The sequence below is a fragment of the Stegodyphus dumicola genome, chromosome 9 (assembly GCF_044657685.1).
Source record: "Stegodyphus dumicola isolate Sdum_Otavi_A_Nest chromosome 9, ASM4465768v1".
NCBI lineage: Eukaryota > Metazoa > Arthropoda > Arachnida > Araneae > Eresidae > Stegodyphus > Stegodyphus dumicola.
This window is the reverse complement of record NC_140776.1, coordinates 688,429-711,036: the sequence shown is the minus strand read 5'-3', so window position 1 is coordinate 711,036 and position 22,608 is coordinate 688,429. Positions and strand designations below refer to the sequence as shown.

Genomic DNA, 22,608 nt, shown 5'->3' with positions numbered 1-22,608 from the left:
AGTTTCTCAAAAGACTGTCCTAGCAGACAGCTAGAAATTGAAGATCTTCGAAGAAAAATCAATTATGGCTAGAGAACTTATTCAAAATATAAAAGCGTTGCAAATTAATTTAGCGAGATCACATGTCGCAACAGCACAACTAAAGACTTGTATCTTTGAATACGACTTGATTTTTATTCAAGAACCATACTGTATCAATGACAAGCCGTCTGGCTTTCCGACTCAAACATTTTTTCTCCAAATGACCACCCCAAAACAGCCACAGTGGTGGTTAACCCACGACTTACGGTTCTGAATACTTACGCTTCTTCTACTTTAAATGTTATTACATTAAAGATTGAACATAGGACAATAACCATTTTTAACTGTTATACTCAACCTATAACGGACTTAACAGATTTAACTACTCTGTTAAACTTAGCTGAACGTTACTTTGACGATCAACATGATCTTCTTCTCCTTGGCGACTTAAATGCGAAAAGTGTGCTCTGGGGCTCCCCCTTCAAGGATCCCAGAAAACGCACACTTAGAGAATTCTTAACAATGCATAGACTGGCTGTTGAAAACGATCCGGATGGTCCCCCTACCTACAACTGCACAAGGGGAAAGAGCTGGATTGATATTACAGCTTCCAGATCAATCTCTTCCACGTCTTTCATTCATAATTGGAAAGTTATGGACTGTATCACTTTAAGTGATCATTGTTATATCTCTTTTGAAATTACGTATCAACATTCTAGCTCAACTCAAAGAGTCAAATATAAACTTACACAAATGGATTGGCTCTTACTGAAGGCAAAAATTGGTCACTTTTTTGGTTCAATGGAATCTTACTTGCCTAAAGATACAGTTGATCTTAATCAACTTATAATTAAGTGGACTCAGAAAATACAGGAATACTGTGACTTGGCAACCCACGCCAAGGGAAAATATGTTAAAACTCAACACAAAGGTGTCCCTTGGTGGACCCCGGAACTCTCAATATTACGAAAAAGAATCCTCGCTTTGAGAAAGCGTTATCACAAATGTATTCATGATGACGAACTAAGGGCACACTATAAGCAAGTCTATGAAAAAGACCTTGCTCTCTATAAAAGAAAGCTTATGCAAGCCAAAAGAACAACCTGGAAAAGATATCTGGAGCGTCTAAGTCCTAGTTCACCCTTCGGGGTACACTATGACATTGCTAAGGGGACTATGCAATCCCCTCTACAATTAAAAGCGTTACTCAAACCAGATAAAACCAAGACTTCCACAATAGAAGAAACTATACGTTTCCTAATGGATTACCACTTTCCTAAAGATATAATCAGCGAAGACACGGAGTTTCATACGACAATTCGTAACAACTTAAGGAATCCATATAATTCAATAAACGATGTTCCGTTTACGATTCCAGAAGTGGAAAATGCTATCAAATCCCTCAATCCAGGCAAAGCACCTGGAATGGACAATATACCTAAAGAAATTATAGCTGAAGTTTTCTATGCTAACCCACAATTACAAGTAGCGTTACTTAATGAACTCTTCCGTCGAGGAATATTTCCTAACTGCTGGAAGACAGCGAAATTAGTATTATTCTCAAAAGAAGGAAAAAATGGTGAGCTTCCTGATGCTTACCGCCCTATTTGCTTGCTTAACGCATGGAGTAAAGTCTATGATAAATTAATCACTAACAGATTGACTTATTTCTTAGTATCGAATTCCAAATTAAGTGAACAACAATATGGCTTCACGGCGGGAAAATGCTCAGCAGATGCCATCAAGGACATAGTCTCACAAATAGAAGCAAACCGACGTAATAATAATTACACCAATGTTATCTCTTTGGATATCAAGAGTGCATTCAACAATATTTGGTGGCCGTTCCTACTACAGGAACTCCGCAATCTGGGATGTCCTCTAAATATTTATAAAGTTATTGAAAGTTTATTGGATAATAGACATATAATCTATGAAATAAATAATGTTCAATACTCCATAAAACAAGAAAAAGGATGTGTACAAGGATCCAACTCTGGACCACTATTCTGGAATATAGTAATGAATATAGCTTTAAAACTCGAATTTGAAGATGGAATCCACATCCAAGCTTATGCGGACGACGTTTCACTCCTAGTAACAGGATCTATGCATATGCAAATTCAAACCAAGGCAAAGTTGGCGCTTCAAAAACTATCAGAATGGGCACTCAAGTGCAAACTTCAATTCTCTCCCGAAAAGTCAAAGTCTATGTTTATAGCAATCAAAAAGCGTGGTGCAGCCTATTCAGCACCGACAATAAAGATGAACGATCATACCATTAAGCAACAAAAATCCATTCAATATCTTGGAATAGTCATAGATGAATGCCTTACCTGGCTACCTCATCTAGATTATATTAAATCTAAAGTTTGTAAAATAATGAACAATCTTCTTAGATTACTTGGGATGCCCAAACCAGTTCTGAAAGAACTTTATAAACGTGCAATAGAGCGTACCATAGTATACGCATGTCCTGCCTGGTGGTACCCACCTACGGTAAAAATGCGAAACAAAACAAACTCTATACAACGCATAGCACTTCTTGCAATGACCAAAAGCTATAAGACTGCCCCTACTGCAGCTCTTCAAGTGATTGCTGGAATTATGCCGCTTGATCTTAAATTGGACATGGAAAGCATCATCCAACGTACCAAACGAGGATGGACTGACTTTAAATATGAGGACTTAGAACTTTCACGGGATCAGATTGAATTCCCAGTACCTAAATGGCATTCTCATCCAGCTCATATTCAAGTCTTCGGATGGGACAACAAGCCTCCAATCAATAAAGGTTTAGAAATTTATACGGACGGTTCAAAAAGTGAAGACGGCACTGGAGCTGGCTTCTGTTCCTTCATGAATGGAGTTTGTCACGATCAATTTATGTTTAAACTGGATAAGACTAGTACAGTATATCAAGCTGAAACTTTAGCATTAAAGTCGGCATTACTATGGTTAAAATCACACCCCAGTCCTGCGCATATATATTCGGATAGCCAGGCTGTTTTAAAGTCTATCCATAAATACAATATCTATAATCAGAACATTATCGCCATAAAGAAATTACTGGCTTTTACAAAAGCAAAGCTTCATTGGATAAGAGGACACCAAGGCACTGCCGGCAATGAAAAAGCCGACGAGCTAGCCAAACAAGGGATTTACTCGAACACGTACCTAGACTGCAAGATCCCTATGAGTAATAGCATCAGGACGACAAAGATGAAAGCTCTCGATCTATGGCAAAGACAATGGAACGATGAAGAAACAGGACGACATACGTTCACACTTCTACCGAATGTTTCGGAGAAACGGCATTTCAGTGATTTTTTTTAAATCAAGTTATCACTAATCACGGAGCCTTTCCGATTTATATTAACAGATTCAAACTAAAGGAATCTACATGCAAGTGTCAATGTGGTAGTGAATCCGCAGATGCACTTCATATGATTATAGACTGTTCCAGTGTATCAACAAAACGTAGAGAAATTTTCAAACAAAATATAACTTTAGAAACTCTAAAACAACTAATTAAGAACGACAAGGGACGATCTTTGTTATCAAGTTTTATGGAATACATATACCATAATGAATCAGATCTGTACTTATAAATTGATTGTATTATATAATATTATTGTACTTATATTGGAATACTCATATCACAATGAATTAGATCTGTACTTGTAAATTCAATCGTATCATGTAATATCTTTGTACTTTTATTTGCCATGTTATTAATCATTTAATTATTGTAATACTTAATATTGATTCTTTACTTTGTTCTTCCTATCATTCTATGTTGCATTGTATAACTCAATTTATGTTCAAAAAATAATTTGTTTTGTAAATATAAAAACATGCTATGTAATGTATTTTTTCAATAAAGACGTTGGCGAGGCCAACACATCTCCTAGTCAGAAGACCTCAAAATTCTAACTAGGTCTTTCAAAAATTCTAATTGGCATTATTTGATCTTTGAGCTCTTGCTCCAAAATTGAAAATTTCCTTAGCCTATTGGCTCTGGTGATACTTCTGCTTAAGAAGTGCGGACCAGACAATCCATTTTCATGTTGTATGGGCGTTTACGTGGTTTTCCCCATGTATAACGCATATACGATCCAGTTTTGCTTAGAAAGTCCTCTACAGAGGCATCCTTACCCTTAGGCAGATAGCCGTCGAGTGCTTTGCTATATTTAAATAAACCACAACAAACCATATAAGTAATTTAAAAATCGCTTTATTTTATATATGCTTATAAAATGTATATATATATGTGTGTGTATGCGTAATTAAAAATTTTCTAATTGCTTCAGAACCTAACATTTATATTGATATTATATACATATACATACATTAATGAACATTGTATATTTAAGATTTTTTTCTTTGATATTTTATACCTGGTAGAGACATTAGGTATTTTTTTCCGGAATCAGGCAAAATGAAAATTAACAGAGCCTTCGCCGGGAATCGAACCACGGACCTCTGACAATACCGGCTCAGCGTGCAGAACCACTACACCATGAAGGGATGCTAGGAAGGCACGAGAAATACCTTACATACTCCCCTTTTGAAAGGGCGACTGAGGTTTTTAGGGGACCCAATCGCCAAATCCTGGGCGCAGAGAATCCTCATGAAACACCCTTTTAGTTCGGGCGCCACTTTAGAGACATTAGGTATTTTTTTCTGGAAGCAGGCAAGATGAAAAATTAACAACGCCTTTGCTGGGAATCGAACCACGGACCTCTGACAATACCGGCTCAGCATGCAGAACCACTATACCACGAAGGGATGCTAGGAAGGCGGGAGAAATACCTTATAACCTTGTTCTTTATTTTGTTGCATTTATTTATGCCTATATACATACATATAAAAAAAAACATAATAATAGGCTAAAAATTAAAAGCAAAATTTTTAAACCCGTCCTGCACTATAGATATGTGTGTATTGGACGGCAGAATTTAGGGAAGTTGAAATTTTTGGAATTTGGGAAAGCACCGAGTGTCAAAATTAAGGGATGAGAAGTATTTATGATTTAGGGAAAGCACTGGGATCCAAACTTTAGGCATGGTTAAAATTTAGAACTTACAAAAGCGCTTTGCAGCAGAATTTAGGACCTGTAGAGGCGATACCAGGCGGTTTCAAGCGCCAGCCCTAGATAAAGCCTTAAGTATATATGTGGGAGTTTATTTATTCAGGACTCATATTAGTTTGAAGCATGTGCAAGAAATAAACGTAGGTATAGTAAAAAACTAAACTATTACAATTCAGGCTTAATTCAGAACGCTATAGGAGCAAGACAAAATTTAGCGAAACCACTTGGGTTTCGTTGCCAATCTTGTGATACATAGCCAATAACGTATAACACACGCTATTAAGTTAGGCTAAAATTATCATTACTGATTCTAAGGCATTTTAAATTAATGTAGCAGACTGCGCTGCTCCCTGACCTTCTAATTTGACCCAGTTTATTAATTTTCGCAGACTGTTATTATTACAGAAATTTTATAAAAACTAAGCTTGAACTTTCGATTATGTCGAAAAGAGTTTCCAATTCTGGAGTTACAAAAGGGATCTACAAAGCGAAACCATGTTTAGAAGTCCATTAAACAAAATGTGGAATTGCTGCAAAAAATGCATACAGGCATATTCGTCTTAAAATTATGTGAGGAGTATGGCATTGGAAAGTCCACTGTATATGACACAAGAAAAAAGAAAAAGGAACTTTTTGAATTTTTTGTGGGAGCATCTTAAACAACTTGCATTGAACGAAATGTTTAATAAAGTAAACAAATATTAAGCTTTCTTTTGTAAATTTTGATACCCTTTAGATCATAATTGTTCTTTATTTCATAAATTACAATTTCATAATTTTAATTGTATAATTTCTGCATGCCATCTTACCAGATTTAAATTGATGATCTATTATTAGGGGGACCAAAAAGTAATGTCGTTTCTACGCATGTCGACAACGATAGACAACAACATGCTAAGGGCAGAAGTGGACGCAAATCAATGTCAAACAATCGAGGAACTGTCAAACACTCTTAACCAACCTTGGTCGACCAAAAACATTTAAAGCAGAATGGAAAAATAAGCAAAGCAGGTGTTTGAGTCCCCCATAATCTGTCCGAAGAGAACAAGGCCAACCTATCCATCACACGCAATGTATTGCTTCAACGGCACCATACAGAACCATTTTTTGATCGCTTGATTAGTGGAGACAGAAAAATAAGTCCTATATGATAATCCAAAACTCAAAAGGCAGTTTTAATAGGGGTTACAAAGGGTTTACATCCCGAAAAGGCACTTCTGGGTATTTGGTGGAGTATTCGTGGAATTGTTCATTTTGAATTGCTGAAATCTGGAAAAACTGTTAATGTAGACCTTTATTCTGAACAATTGGATCTAGTGAACCAATCTTTAATTGGAAAATATCCGGCGATTGTCAACGGAAAAGGCGTCATTCTGCAACACGACTGTGCAAGACGAACACTGGAAAAACATAATGAATTGGGGTGGGAGGTACTGCCTCACCCACCATATTCGCCCGATATCGCACCCTCGGATTTCCATTTATTCCAATCCCTACAACATTTTCTTAGTAACAAAAAATTTCAAAATTTTGATGATGTCCAAAATGCCATCTTGAGATATTTTACTCAAAAACCAATTGATTTTTATTGATCTGGGATTGAAATCTGCATACTAGATGGCAAAAGGTTGCTGATAACGAGGGTGATTATATTATTGCTTAAAAATAAAAACTTGTTACAAATTTATTTGTTTGAATTTAATGTAAGAAAGCAACATTACTTTACAGCCCCCCACAGGATTTGGAAATATCCCAAATCCGGAATCGGCTAGTGCGGATTTCGAACTTTGTACTGTATTTATTAATACTATATGAAGAGATACTTTTTTAAATTATAAAAAATATTGCTTAAATTTTTAATGCATTTTATTCTCACTTTTTTGAAGTGTTTGTAAGAGTAAATTTTTAATTTTGCAATGTTATTGTCTGTTATTTTACTTCAATATTTATAATTAAATTTTATATACAACAAAATTTATTTTGTAGATTTCAAAATTGTGCATCATATACATATTTAATACTTCTAAATATGTCAAACAATACATAAAAAGTATTATAAATTAAACATGCTTATCTTCTACTACAGAAATGTTTAACAGCAACAAAATTTAATTATAAGATTTTTCTTTTCTTTCATGTTTGCAGCAAATGCAAGAAATAAAAATAATTCTGAAGATGTTTTTTATGTTGAAAGGTATCTAGTGGCATTAACTGCATAAGATACTTTTAAGCAAGTTGTAGCTTATATTTAAAAGAGTCGCTGATATTATCATCCAAGATTCATATTTTCAAACTACAGTAAATTTTTTTATAAACATGAGGTTTAGAATAATCACTTTCCTAAAAATCAAATAATGACACAAACATCAAGTTCTTAGGAGCCTGAATTAATCAGAATCACAGAAATTCAGTGGTTATGTAGAAATTATCCACAGCAGGACAACTCAGAAAGTTCTGGGGACAAGTAAAACATGCACCAAAAATTTTGGAATCATTTGCCATGATCTTTATTAAATAAATTTAAGATGATTTCTGAAAATAAAAATTCACCTTTTTTTAAAATTAAATACTGGAAAGCACTTTCCTGTTTTCTCACATGTGCTTAAAATTCTAATTTAGAATGCAGTTGTCAAGAACTGAATTTATTGCCTATGAAAAAATATTTCATTTTCAGATTAGATATAAAAGAATTTTTTTACCTCAGTAGTACATAGAGACTTCAAACTGCAAAATGTCCTGCAAAAAAGAAATAAAAATGCATTTCAATAGTCAGTACATAACAGAATATGCTATACAATATTTACATATAAGTTGCTTCAAAGGACTAAACTGGGAAGTAAATTTCTTCTGAAATTTAAGATGAATATGAAGAAGGTATACAATAAATAATTATGAAACTAAATTGAAGACCTTTAACTAAGAATTTAAACATGCTGCTAATTAATGTATACAGAATCATAGCCTTTAGTGCAGTAATAAGGAATAGCAAATGTAATAAACAGTAACTCTTTAATCAACACTAAGAAAACTGCTGAAACTGAACATAAAACACTAAGTTAATAATTTCAGAAACAGTTACAAAAAAATAATTGTTTAAAATTTTTACATATAACAACATAACACTGTTGGGCATAATAACAATTCAGCCTTTTAGGGCATAGTACATGCAGCAGAAAAGGTTTGAGATGGCACACAATTTGCTCTCAGTTCAGTTTTATATCCCTTTGGCCAGTGAAGGCAAACTCATTAGTCAACAGAGTCAATTATCAACAGTTCAGCACTGTATTTATTAATACTTGTATTCTCTTTTCAAGTATCTTCTTCCATTCATTCTCTGCATATGTCCAAACCATCTTATACCTTTCTCAACACTACATCTTTTTTCGCTCCACAACACTCCCTAAAATTAACTCAATATTTCAGTTTTTAAGTCTTAGTTAAACTATATATATATGTCGAATAAAACTTGATATTATACTTAATAACGATACTATTTTATTGATAAAAGAGAATTGCAATATATTGAAAAACTTGAATCGCAATAATGACTAACAAAACACTAATGTAAACAATGGCCTTGCATCTTCTTGAAAAGTTTGCATTTTGTATGTTGTTTTTCATTTTAAGCCTTATTACAAGTTTTCATGAATAAGATGACTTCTCTATTTACTCTTGACAAAAAGTTCATGCTTGAAAATTATTGATCGTATGAATATGTAGACTCGAATAAGAAAAACATCAAACGTTAGTTTTTTAAGCTGATTACATGAGTCGGGAATAATATTATTCCACATGTTTTCCTTCTCCAGATTACTTGTGCTGTGAACTAAGCACACATTTATTTTTCTCCAATGTTTCTACATCAGCACTTAAAATGTTCAAATTTCAAGTTTCATAATTTTTTTTTTTTTTTTTTTAAATTCAGCAATTGATTTCAGAGTTGCCAATGTGAGTATTAAACAGAGAAATGCAATTCCGTTGCACTAGTATTAAGAGGTTTTTTAACAAAGGCTAATGTTGCTTTGCTGATTCAGAATTCCTGAAACCTGCTGAGATAAACTTCTGTCATAAAACTGTTGTTTTGAAATGGCAAATGTCAATATTAGATCTATTTTCTTGAGAATGTTTCAACAGGCTTGGAAAGTGAACCAAAGTTTCTGTTTCAAAAATCTTGAGCAGAAAGAGATAATTTGCTTTCAAATGAAATAACTTCTTCCAACATCAGAAAAATTGTGTTTCCTCTTCCCTATAGGAGGTTCGAATCCCGCGAACGGGCTGGCTGCATGGGCGTTTTCGTGGTTTTCCCCATGTGTAACGTGTTAAAAATGAGCCAGTTTCCCTTAGAAAGTCCTCCACGAAGGCATCCCTCCTCTTAGGCAGATAGCCCTCGAGGCTTTGCCATAATCACACACACACACACACACCTCTTCCCTATAGTTTTTTGATTAAGCTGATTTAGATGAGATGTAACGTCTACCATAAAATAAAATTTTTGGATCTACTGATCATTCATTAGTTCTGGATTATAAACACTCATTTCAAGGAGTAATGCTTTAACTTCTGTTAATAAGGATGCAAAACATTTCAAAACATTTCCTCTTGATAACCAACGCACTTTATTATTCAGCAGAAGATCTGAGTACTCGCTCTCCATTTCAACTAAAAATTCTTTAAACTGGCGATGATTAAAAGCTGTAGTAATAATGAGGTTAACAATAATATAATTATGAATTCCATAACTTTGCAAATTTCTTCTGGAAATGTCGAGCACAAAGCGCTTCTTGATGAATGATACAATGGTAAGTAAGATCTTGTCACTGATTTTTCCTTTCAAAATAATAACAAAAACGTTTCTTACCCCGGTCATTCTTTTCGCCGTGTTTGTTGCAACTGAGACAAGTTTATCGAGATTTGGTGATCTACCAGGAGACCAGAAGAAAAAGCAGAGTTGGCAGCTGTGGTTTATAAATATAAAAAACTATTTCTATTCGAATCCTGGTATATACCAACATTTTCTGTACTTTTTTTGGTTTAATTTATAAAGTAAGTTCAAAAGCAATCTAAATAAATATATATATGCATTTTTCAAGTACTGAAAAGGAAGGGCATGATGGGAATGATCTTCTAGCAATGGTGAAAGGGGTGGAATAGGGCAAAATAGGTTGAGAACCACAATGTTAGATCTTTTAAGTATTAGTTAAAAAAAAAATAAGTTTGAAGCTTTACACGGCATTTAATTATTATTAAATGAAATTTGTTTACATCTAATTAGAATTTCGGAACACTTCCGCAAAGAACCCGGCAAATGTAAACATCGCCAACTTTGGCGATAATAGTTCAAACCTGGTAATCCGGCAGATTCAACCTATTCGCTTGTAAGAAGGTTGCAACCATTCCTCTAACGTTCATTTTGTTGAATTATCACCGTCATTGTTCGCATTTGCCAATTTAAATTATTCTTCACTTATTTATTATTATTTTTTTGTATTTTCACGTTATTATTTATGAACTTTTAACAAATAGATAGAAATATTTTCATATAATAAAGGAAGTTTTCGGTGACAGATGCTAGTTTGTGGAAGAAAATATGGCGGGAGAGGGGTTAATGATAATTGGTAACATGGCTGTTAACATAGCGTTAAGCACACAGAATCATGAGGTTTCCAACCGATAAAATATTTTGACTTCATCACCTGCCAAAATATGCATTTTAAATAATTAATTAAGTAATGTTTTTATTATTGGTATGGTCATCTAAAATTATGAGAAAAACAATATTTATGGCTTAAAACTTTAACCAGATAATATATTGTTAATGCTTTTCCAACAATAACATTTGAGAAGATTTCAGGTGTGACACACAAAGAGATGATTAAACTGAAATAAAAAGTATTATTGATTCTCTAAAATGACAGAATAGTTTTATGGATACTCAAAGTCATCAAAATTAGCAAACCACTACTTGTGTAATGAATCCAAGTGCAAATGACTCTTCAAAAGTTTTATTAACAATGCTACTGAATAGAATTTCAATACTGAAAATTATTGGCACTGTCAAATATACTATGAAAGACAGGCAGTTGTTTCAACATAAAATGCTTTAAACTGTTTACAAGTAAATTGATAAAAATAACATTGAAAAACTGTTTATGTAAAATGGATGTATTAAAAGTCATGCATTCATTAATTTATTACAGGCACATGGCTCTTATTGAACTAAGACTGTCACTGAATGATTGTTTGGAATCGACATTTCTTGCTGTCTGAAACCTACTTCACCTATGATGTAAATATGCAGTTGTGGTTCTCACTGACATAAAGTTTAGCCACTCCTGATCGATTATATATGTCTACTGTATTTATACCTATTATACTAATTATCAGATACAATTTTGAGAATATCAACAAGCAAAACACTTAAAAATTTAAAAAAGACACTTGTAGTAGAAATATTAATATTCTATATGAATTATGGAAAGTACATGTAATGAATAATACCATGACCAAACACTTAAAAAAAAGAATAGATTAAGTATTTCCTACCTCGATACTTGAGAAAGCAATCCTGTTACACAACACATAGTTAACTTTTGATTACATGATATTACATATTACATATTTAGTCCTACGAGTGGTTAAGAAGGCTGAATAGTGGTAGTTCAATCTCGGCTCAAATCCTGAAAAACGAGCTGGTTGTGCAGGTTATTTTTTTCATATGTGTTTTGTGAATTTTGTGACATTTTCGTGGTTTTCCATGAGCCTATTTACCCTAGAAAATATTCACAAAAGCATGCCTTTTTCAGCTAGCTCTCACATGCTTTGTATATTGAATTAAGTACACACAAACCCTTCTTATTTTTAAAATGATAAAGTTATTAAGTTCACATTACATGCAACGAAGCTTTTTACAAGCCAGGATACTTTCTTTAACAATTACAGTGCTAATTAGTGCTGTACTTCTCAGTTATATGTGAAATAACATCTCAGTGTCACTGCTTGTGACACATTTGTTTCACTTAAGTCTTCTTATGCAGTCATAAGCATGAAATAAACAAAACAATAACATTTGAGAAGATTTCAGGTGCGACACACAAAGAGATGATTAAACTGAAATAAAAAGTATTATTGATTCTCTAAAATGACAGAATAGTTTTATGGATACTCAAAAACTCATGGTTATGCATGAAAAACCTAATCCATACATCCTTGGTGACTGATATTAACATAGTTTTTATGCTGCATTTGTGAACTACGCGGTTAAATTGAGTGAAATTGTGACTAAATTTCAGAAGACTTATAAAATTATGGTGTGAAAATTTAAATGTGAAATTAAAATCAAGGATACATTGGACAGAACAATCAAAAAAGAAATGTTGTCCATAAATATATTAATAATAATTAATGATAAAATGGACATTTAAAATATTCATATAATAAATATATACAATTAGTGTAATTAAAATAAATATATGCATTTAAAAATGATCTAACTTGGACCATATTTGCAATTTTTGTAATGTTATTAAATATGGACTTTAAATAAAATTTTTAGCAGCATACATCATTTGGGTTTGTTTAAATTATGGAAAAGCATGGGAGAGATATCTGCCTAAAAGAAAAGATGCCTTCAAGGAGGTCTTTCTGAAGGACACTGGTTTGAATCCACGTTACATATTGGGAATACCATGAAAACAATCATACAACTTGCCCATTAGCTTGGCTAACTAAACTACCAGAGTTCAGTCACTTTACTGTTTAGCTGCTGATGAGCTGTATATCAGTTGCAAAGCAGTGCACAAAAAATGATATATTCCTTGGTTCTCGTTATGAGTTACACAGGGTTCATAGCCACATTTTAGTTAAAAAAATAAGCACTTTTCAAGCACATTTTAAGAAAAAAAATAAGCACCTGTCTAATGACATTATACACAACTGCATAACCTTAATTAGACTTGTAATTTAAAATATGAGAAATGCAGTATTTATTAAGAGAGAATAAGCATTACCTCAACCATGGAAAATAATTACTTTTTTTTTCCCTTTAAATTTTAAATAACAGTTCAATTTACAGAACTAGTTTACAATGAGAGAAAAAAAAAAAAACTATGCAGAACTAAACTATATTACAAGATTTAATGATGAAATTTCAGTTCAAAATAGAGAAAATAAATAATAATAAGGCATATTTATTGTATTTGCTTGGAACCTAATAATAAATACAATTTATTTTTCCACTCATATTAATATTTAAATAATTTAAATCTAAATTCTGAATATTTTCTAAATTTTCATTGTATATCAGTTTTCTCTTAACAGATATTGCAAGCAAAGTAATTTAAGTAAAAAAGAGGAACATTTCTGAAATCAGAAGACAGAAATTTGCTTCATGCAGTCATCCTTTAACAGTAAAAGCTTAACTAAGCCGCATACTTGGAAACTGGCGAATATTCGGACAGTTGAGAGTAACTTGAAAAAGAGGAGCGGAGGGGGGGGTTGACTGTAGCCACTTTTTAGATTTTTCCGCTAAATAAATGCTTTTGACATTTTGATATGTGAATCATATAAAAATAAACCAATGGAACTGAAAAATATTCTGCTTAGCAAGCACAGTAAAACTCTTTTAAGTGTTCATAAACAAATCTCAAACAGAACATCAAAATTAATTAATTAATTATCTCTGCGAAATATCGCAAACGTTATTGCACAATACGTGTGCCATAATTCTTCCCTACGTGATATTACGCAATCGGAATCAACAGCTGCTGAAATTGGGAGAATAAAGAACTAAATATGAGTAACTGGGGTGTTTTTCATTCTAATTTTCAACAGACGGCGTTAAATTTCCGCAATAGAATCATTCTTCGCTTGGGTTGGTAGACCGCAGAACTTTTAGTCCTATTCAATCCAGATTGGAAAGTGACAAAAAAAAAAAAAAAAAGTCCGTTGCTTGTTTTGCAGTGAACTTGTAACAGTTTCAATATTTGACATTTTGCGGAGAAAGGGGAGAACCTCCCAATCTTCGCACTATATAATGTATTGGCCAAAAAAAATTAAATTATTTTGACTATTCGATTACTTTCCCTTTATTTAAGCCATTCCGAGTATTATTCCTAAAACGCTGTGTTAAAATACAACCATTTTTGGAAGTTTACTATACTTCAGCAGTTACTGCAACTGTTATTATAAACATTCATACATATACTCATAATATAAGCATAATGATCATAATAAACACAAATATGAACTGACCAAGCGGAACGAGAATGCAAATTATTAAGATCTGGATAGAAATTTAAACGTGTATAGTATTTGGGTGGGAGGAAAAGAATGCCGAATGTACCGAAATTTTCTACTGCTTTCGCAATTCTTTGACCAATATAACGACGGGCACCTGTCTGTACTCTTTGTGCGCACCAAAGGTTATGTTAATGCAGAGAAAGGGGGAAAAGCTATTTCCGGGAGTATGATTCACCACCTGACATTCAATATTAAGAAAAGTTGTTTATTTAGTTTCGGCTTTGGTAGGGGGAAAATAGCGCGTTCATTAAAAAAAAAAGCACTAAAAGCAAAAAATAAGCACTAAAAACAAAAAAATAAGGGCTTTAAAGAAAAAGTAAGCACCTATAAGGGCCTTTATATTTTATTTTCAAATATAAGGACTTATAAGCACTTATAAGGACCGCTATGAACCCTGGTTACATGCAAAAAAGCAAGTCTTAATAAAAATCGATATGCCAAATGTAAAGTTAATATGTTGGTTTTTTCGTGCAATACATGAACATATACATAAAATTTAAAAAAATAAGTCAGAGCAGAATATAATTTATTACTAAAAAAACTTTTATGTAATCAGTTGCAATTAAGTTTCTATTTAAATGAGAATATCTATTCATTTCATTTATGCGATCACAATGGATTTTCAATCGTAGTTTTGGAAGTACTTTAAAATTATGCAATGAAGATATTAATCGTAAATTCACAATTTCTTTAGAAACTGCACTGTTAAAAACATAAATATTTTGGAATTTTATAATACTGAAAGATATTCAAAGACAGATCTCAATTTTCCCAAGAAATTGCCAAGAAAAAGGGTCATTATTACAAAGCTCAATATTACATGATTTTTCTACTTCCATTAAGCTTTACATATTGTTTTCTGTGCTAACTTGAATTAAATATAAATTTATTTTCGTGCATCGTGTTTAACCAGTTAATTTTGAATTTTCACTTTCATATGCTTAATATATTGTTTTCTCTGCTAACGTGAATTTATGTTACTTATTCTTTAATTACTTTGATTATATTCTTTAAATATCATGTTTACGCGGCTTACTTCCATGTGTTTTAATATCTCATAACCAACGCCCATCAACCATAGGTGAACTTGGCGAGTAAAACAGCAACGGCGCCAACGGGTTCTCTGTGGATGAAAATTCAGAATTTCTAAATCAATCAAACACATTCATGAAAACAAGCAATTTCAAAAGTCATTATAATAACAGTAGTCAAGAAAGCATAAAGTTACCAGCAAGAAATCTCTAACAAAGTTAAAGATCATCCATATAATCCAATTGCTATATTAATCAAAATAAATAAGAAATTCAGTACAAAGTCTGAAATCCAGACGTCCATTATCCGAAATGATCTAAAATCCGGACCTCAAAACCACCAACAACATTTTTCTCCTAGGTTTTACGCATGCACATTTGATTCCACCCCCCTCCGAGCATAATAAAACATCTGGAGTGTGCCAATTCTTAATTTCACTTTGACACTAAATGAAATACATTGTTATTGAAGAAACAAACCTTTTAGCATAAATATGTACGATCAGGATCAGTAACTTGGTTTCATTCCTGCGTATCCGCTTTATGGTACACATCTCAAACTGAAACATTCCACATAGATACATCATTGATCTGACGCCAACCTTGGGAATCATTATTTATTATACTTTCCTTTCATCACCGCATGTTTATCAAAACATGACAACTTCAGTAATGACTCATGTAGCGATGCCTAAACAATTTTTGGTACTTTTCCGTTTTGCCGGCGCAAGCGATAAAGTCGCCAATAATGGTACAATCGATGCCAAAAGGAATATTCTCGCTGGTAACCTTTTACGCCTCATTTTCAAAACAAGTCGCAGCTTTTTCTTATAAGATTGATTGTTTTTTTCAATACTGGCATATAATTACATAGAATTTTTATCAGATAGTTCAGTTTTATGTCTAAGGCCATTTTCAGTAGTTAAGTCAATTAGGATGCAATCACAGCTCTTACCCGAAGCCGAAAATATAGAAAAGGTAAAGTCAAGGGTTAAATTCATCAATTCTAATAAGGATACATTAGCGAAGTAAAGCACTGCAGTTTTACATAATTTCTAAGTAAGCTATTCGTATGAATTGAAATATTTCTTGCATTTAAACTTGTGTTCCAAATTAAGATTTAACTTGAAATTAATGTAGATAATTACTGAGAGCATTAGATTTTTGTAGAGTAGTTTACGTGAGATGAGATAGCTTAGGGTCACGTGATATAAACCGGCGAATTAGGATTTTGAACCATGAAAGCATAGTAAATTCTTAAATTAATGTCTTTTTACAAATTTATTGTCTTTATTTATCGGCTTTTTATAAAGTTTTAAGCGATATTAAAATGTTTATGCCTTCAAAAAATGAATTCTTAGAACTAAGATTTTTTTAATATTTTTTATGTGTATACTGTCTGTTGTCGCCAATAAAGTCTGCTTGGCGAGATTTGCGCCGGCGAAACGGAAAAGTACCCAATTTTTCTTGTTAGTAATTGAATAATAAAGGTGTATGGTAACCTTATATGTTGACATTACGCTTGGCGATGATTACAGATTTAAGTTAAATGTGCTAAAAAAATGTTTACGAGGAAACATTTACCAAACATTTCTTTCCATGTGATAAAAATAGATTTTGTTGATGATACTCATAGACTCAAAGATTAAATTTATGGCTATTTGAATTAAGAATAATTGATTTGTTATTCACATAAACCCAGAACCAGCACCAGGGCTCGTATGGCTGCAGAGACTCGGAGAATTTAGGACCCACAGAGACTGCATCAGGCGGTAAGATATCTAGCGCCGGCCTTCAATAAGGCTGAAATATATGTGGGAATTTATTTATTCAGAACTCTAATAAGCCTTAAGCACGTGAAAGAAATAGACATAAGTATGATAAATAACAAAACTAATATAATTCAGGCATAATTGTCTCAGTGCGTGATAGAAGCAAGATAAAATTTAACAGAACAACTTGTCGTTAGTCGCCAAGCTCATGATGCATAGCCAAATATGTACAGTGAAGGATAGCTAAATTTGATGATGATAGCCACTAATTTTAAAGGTTTTCGGATATAGCAAAACAAAGGCGAAATTTTCCAATTAACGGATTTTGTAAAGAAATGTGGACAAGCTGTAATAAATGAGGATGATATAAAAGAAGTTTTCATTGTGATGACAATCCTTCTCAATCATCAATCAATTAATGAATGGCGAAATCTGTAGTATAGTTCTAGATCCAGAAAATACGCTACTGATAGTGAAGAAAGTGACAGAGAAGTTACTGACAACGAGAAAATTTTGATTGACAAATTAATCGGAATTCTCGAAACAGCAGTTACAGGACTTCAACAATGTAACTAAGCAAAGGATTATGCCTGTCTACAGAATTAAAGAGAATGTATTAGCGCAACAAACGGAGCAACTTAAACAACTTGCATTGAGAGAAATGTTTAATAAGGCAAACAAATCAATATTAAGCTTCTTTTTTTTTTTTTTTTTTTTTTTTTTTTGTAAATTTTGATACCCTTTAGGTCATAAATACTTCATTATTTCACAAACTTTATCCATGTACACGTCGATCTATTTTCACTTAAAAAAAAAAAATCCCCGAATTTCACAAAAATGGCATTGTGCACTCTTTTAACTTTATCCATGTACACATCGACCTATTTTCACTTAAAAAAAATCCCAGAATTGCACAAACTTGCATTGCACACTCCCTTTACTTTGTCCATGTACACATTGATATATTTACACTTAAAAAGTCAAAGGAGCACCAAATTCTACAATATAGGGGAAAAAAATGCAAAATCTCAATAAAATACATTTTAAACCAAAAAATAAAATAACATAGAAAAGAAAAAACATGTTATATATTTAAGCACTACCAAAAGCAAATATTCACTTACCATGATTTTCGAGTTCGCTTCGTACACCCCGAGCCACGTAAAAATCAAAATATCAATCATACTCAAATGACTTTTTTCAAACCAGGTACTCTTTCTGATCGAACACTTCACATAGTGACCATCTGAACTTTTCTTCCTACAAACCCATTCAAATCCATCTAAACGATTTTTACGTTCGACTAGACGCATATCCTTCCTACATACAGAACACTTATAATGGCTACTAAGTAAACCTACATTTACACACCAGTCAATTAAAGCTCTTTTCCCCTTTTGCTCCAAATTGTACAGAAACTTCAAATTAATCTTACTACATTCGGCCATTCTACTGTCTAAAGAATCAAACCAACACACACCACAAAAACGCTTACAAAACATCCCATGATTCAAAATTTCCCAGAATCATGCACCCGATTATGTCACAATAGGGTTTCCATAACATTCAACTACTCAGGCTACCATAAATGAAACAACAACTTGGTGATAAATCAAACAACAACTTCACCATAATACAAGGGGTACCTTAAAGTCTACTCTACCCCAATTTTTTTACTTGCTATTTTCAAGTTGGCAATTTTGAGAAACGTGCGGAGCAGTGGGTGATTCTGCACTCTCCCAGTTTGTCGCCAAGGGCTCTTATAGGATTTTACCCAAATTTTAATTAACATAATCTAATATTTTAAAGTTGCAATTGCATAACATTATGGGAAGAAACGTATTCATGGAAAGGTTGTTTCACATTACGGAAAGCTTCTATCAATCTACAACTTTTATTTATTTTTAATTAAAACAAATTTTAAGACTATTTAACAGGAAGAAAGAAATAAAATAGAATGGAAATATCCCCATTATAAATAATCAATAAAGATCCTGAATTATTAAAAAAAAGTGTGGAAATTTTTCTCTTCCTAAATATTTAACATTACTGGATAAATAGTAGCATTTAGGCTGATTAGCATATTTCAGCTAAATATCCACTGTATCCTTAATTCTTACTCATCTATTACAATATAAATATACCTAAGTTTGAAAAATAATATTAGTTACTTTTCCGTTTTGCCGGCACAAACGATAAAGTCGCCAATAATGGTACAACTGATGCCAAACGGAATATCTTCGCTGGCAAACTTTTACCCTTCATTTTCAAAACAAGTCGCAGCCATTTCTTATCAGATTGATTGTTTCTTTCAATACTGACATACAATTACATAGAATTTTTACAAGATAGTTAAATTTTTTGCCCTAAGACCATTCGCGGTAATTAATTACGATGCAATCACACCACTCACCTGAACGCAAAGATATAGAAAAGGAAAATCAAGGGTTAAATTCATCAAATCTAATGAGAATGCACTAGCGAAGTAAAGCACTGCAGTTTTACATAATTTCTGAGTAAGCTATTCGTACGAATTAAAATAATTCTTGCATTTGAACTTGTATTCCATAAGATTTAACTTGAAATTAATGTAGATAATTACTGAGAGAATTATATTTTTGCAGCGTAGTTTACATGAGATAAGATCACTTGGGGTCACGTGATATGAACCGGCGAATCAGGATGAAAGCAAAGTAAATTCTTAAATTAATGTCTTTTTACAAATTTATTGTCTTTATTTATTGGTTTTTTACAAAATTTTAAACCATACTAAAATGCTTATGCCTTCAAAATAAAAAATTCTTAAAACTAACATTGGTTAAATTTTTTATGTGTATACTGTATGTTGCTGCCAATAAAGTCTGCTTGGCGAGATTTGCGCCGGCGAAACGGAAAAGTACCCAATATTATAATTAAATTGTCTTGGACTAAATATCTCACAAGATTAGTAAAGTTCTGCTTCAAGTAAGAGAAAAGCAGTTATGTAATTAATTGATAATACTGTATTATATTCTACAAGACATCTTTGTGTGTTTTCCAAGAGGTTTCACCTTTCAAATTCTGCCCTGCTTCAGAAAATATGTTATAGTGTCAAAAGCTGTTAAATACATGATTTTAGAAATTTTCAGAAAGATCATTTCAAAAATTTGGTTAATCTTTGGAACATGGTAACAGGTAGTTTGGTGACATTTTGGTAAGGTGATAAAGGTTACTAGCTAGGATTTTAGCAATAATCTGAGAAGTACACAGTTCGAATCACAGATTATTTTGTCTCAGAGAAATGAGAGATCATGAGACATGTCATGTGACATTTTCCGGAAAATTCCAAACAGGATTTTAGCTAATAAGCACTTAGAAACAATTTCGCTGCTAAAGTGCAGAATCGCCCACTTATTTGTTTGGTGCTTTTTACAAGAGTAAGAAGAATTGGATTTTTGTAATTTTTTTTTTTTTTTTTTTAATTTTTATTTTTTAAGTGAAAATAGGTCAATGTGTACATGGATAAAGTCATTTTTGTGTGCGCAATACCAAAGTGTGCACAATGCCATTTTTGTGCAATTCTGGGATTTTTTTTAAGTTATAATAGGTTGATGTGTACATAGATATCGTGTATATGCAATTCTTAAAAACGCAGCAAGCAGTGGGCGATTCTACACTTCCTCCCAATTTCGCACCTAATCTTCGTCATGATTAAGCACTTTTGTTCCATAAAAGTTCTAGCATAAGCGTAATTCGGCTAGCAGATTGTTGGAAAAAATTTTGAGTAAAAAAAAAAAATAAAATAAAACATGGCTTTACTTCGTGAAAACAAAATGGCATCCAAAAAAAAAAAAAAAACTAGCAGGTTGCTGTAGCAGGGATGGTCGCCAAAGTTTCGCCAAGTTACCATAATCCGAAGATTCACCAAAAATTTTACTAAAAAATTCCCTTTTTCTACTTGCAAACTAATAACAAATTTAAGAGTTTCTAGTTTATTTACAGTGTGAGCTCCATCTAAGGTATTTTGTGCGTTATGGCATTTTGTCCCATTTTTAACGAGCATTTTAAGCTAAACATACGGTTCTGAAGAATAATGGTCAACTTAATATAACATGTGACATGACGAAAATATAGTCAGCCTATTTTTGAACTTATACTTAACATCTGGATTTATTGTAAAATGAAGACTAAGAAAACGCATAATTCAAGGAAACTAACATTTTATACTTTTAGTTTCGCACATTTAAATATTCTGGCACTTTTTTAGGAAACTACACATATTCGATTACATTTGGATATCAAACATTTTACTTTAATTGTATATTGAATTCCTACATACAAACAGATCACGAATATAAATATTTTCGCTCTAGTGTAGAACTGAGTGCCCCTTCGCTTCACGACAACTTTTTTAAATTTTGGCGATGAAACCTTACTTCTGGTTACCATGATAGTTTTAACTCTGTTTTAGCTTCCTGATTTTATTTAAATGAAAATAGATTGATGTGTACATGGGCAAATTTAAGGCAGTGCGCAATGCCTAGTTTGTGCAATTCTAGGATTTTTTTTTAAGTGAAAACAGATCAATGTGTTCATGGACACAGAGTCTGTACAATTCTTTGACTTCTTATTTTTGTTTTGTGTAGCGACCATCAAGAAATTGTACCTTCCTGGTGCCGATCTTGGCATCAAAAAAAGAATCGCCAAAAAACAAGGGGCACCCAATTGTAAACTTTTACCAATATTTTGTGTATTTGAAAAAATATATATATAAGTGAATACATACACAGCAAGCCTTTTGAAGCGTTCTTCTTCATCACCCGCATCAATATCCATTGAAGTCTCGGAACTTTTAAAAAGAAAAGCACACGGTAAATAACACATTTGTTCATTGGCGCAAACACAACCAGCGAATCAGCTTTACGTTTCAACGTTGCCAAATCGCGCAATTTTCGACAAAACTATGCTGCCAAAATTCATGTGCTTGCGTTTTGGGGAAATTTTCGCTGCTCTTTTTTCTTAAACGCACATATGTTAAAATAACTTTTCTATTAAAATTAATTTATAATAAAAAGATCTTGCCCCCCCCAGATGGTATAGTGTTTAGGAGCTACTCTAATTTTTCATTATTTAATTTCTTCAAATATAATGCAAGACTCTAACATTTGGTGGCAACAGTTTGAAAAGTAAAACGAACATTTATAATAGTGATTCAACGGGGAGATCAGAGATCATTATTCGTTAAGTAGTGTTCGACCCGAGGGCCTTTACCACTACATGTTTATCAATCCCCTAAGGACCTGTAAAAGTTCGTTAAATTCCATAAACTGGAAAAGTCGTATGCATTTGTAATAAAAGTGCAAAGTCTTCAGTAGTGAAGAAGTTGATCAGGGGTGACGCTGTAGCCTTGGCT

General features: G+C 32.7%; 1 long non-coding RNA gene and 1 pseudogene across 2 annotated transcripts in view; one reads left to right on the top strand and one right to left on the bottom strand.

Moving 5' to 3' along the window:
* Nucleotides 1-12,675, top strand: part of LOC146995283 (uncharacterized) — a 122,457-nt gene extending 109,782 nt beyond the window's left edge. The window contains exon 3 of the long non-coding RNA XR_015042921.1: nucleotides 11,314-12,675. This is a non-coding gene — a long non-coding RNA (uncharacterized LOC146995283). The remainder of the gene's footprint in view (nucleotides 1-11,313) is intronic.
* LOC146995282 (cullin-5-like) overlaps nucleotides 1-22,133 on the bottom strand; it is a 267,165-nt pseudogene extending 245,032 nt beyond the window's left edge. The window contains exon 1 of the transcript XR_015043187.1: nucleotides 21,982-22,133. The product of XR_015043187.1 is annotated as a cullin-5-like (transcript). The remainder of the gene's footprint in view (nucleotides 1-21,981) is intronic.
* Between the last annotated feature and the right edge of the window lie 475 nt (nucleotides 22,134-22,608).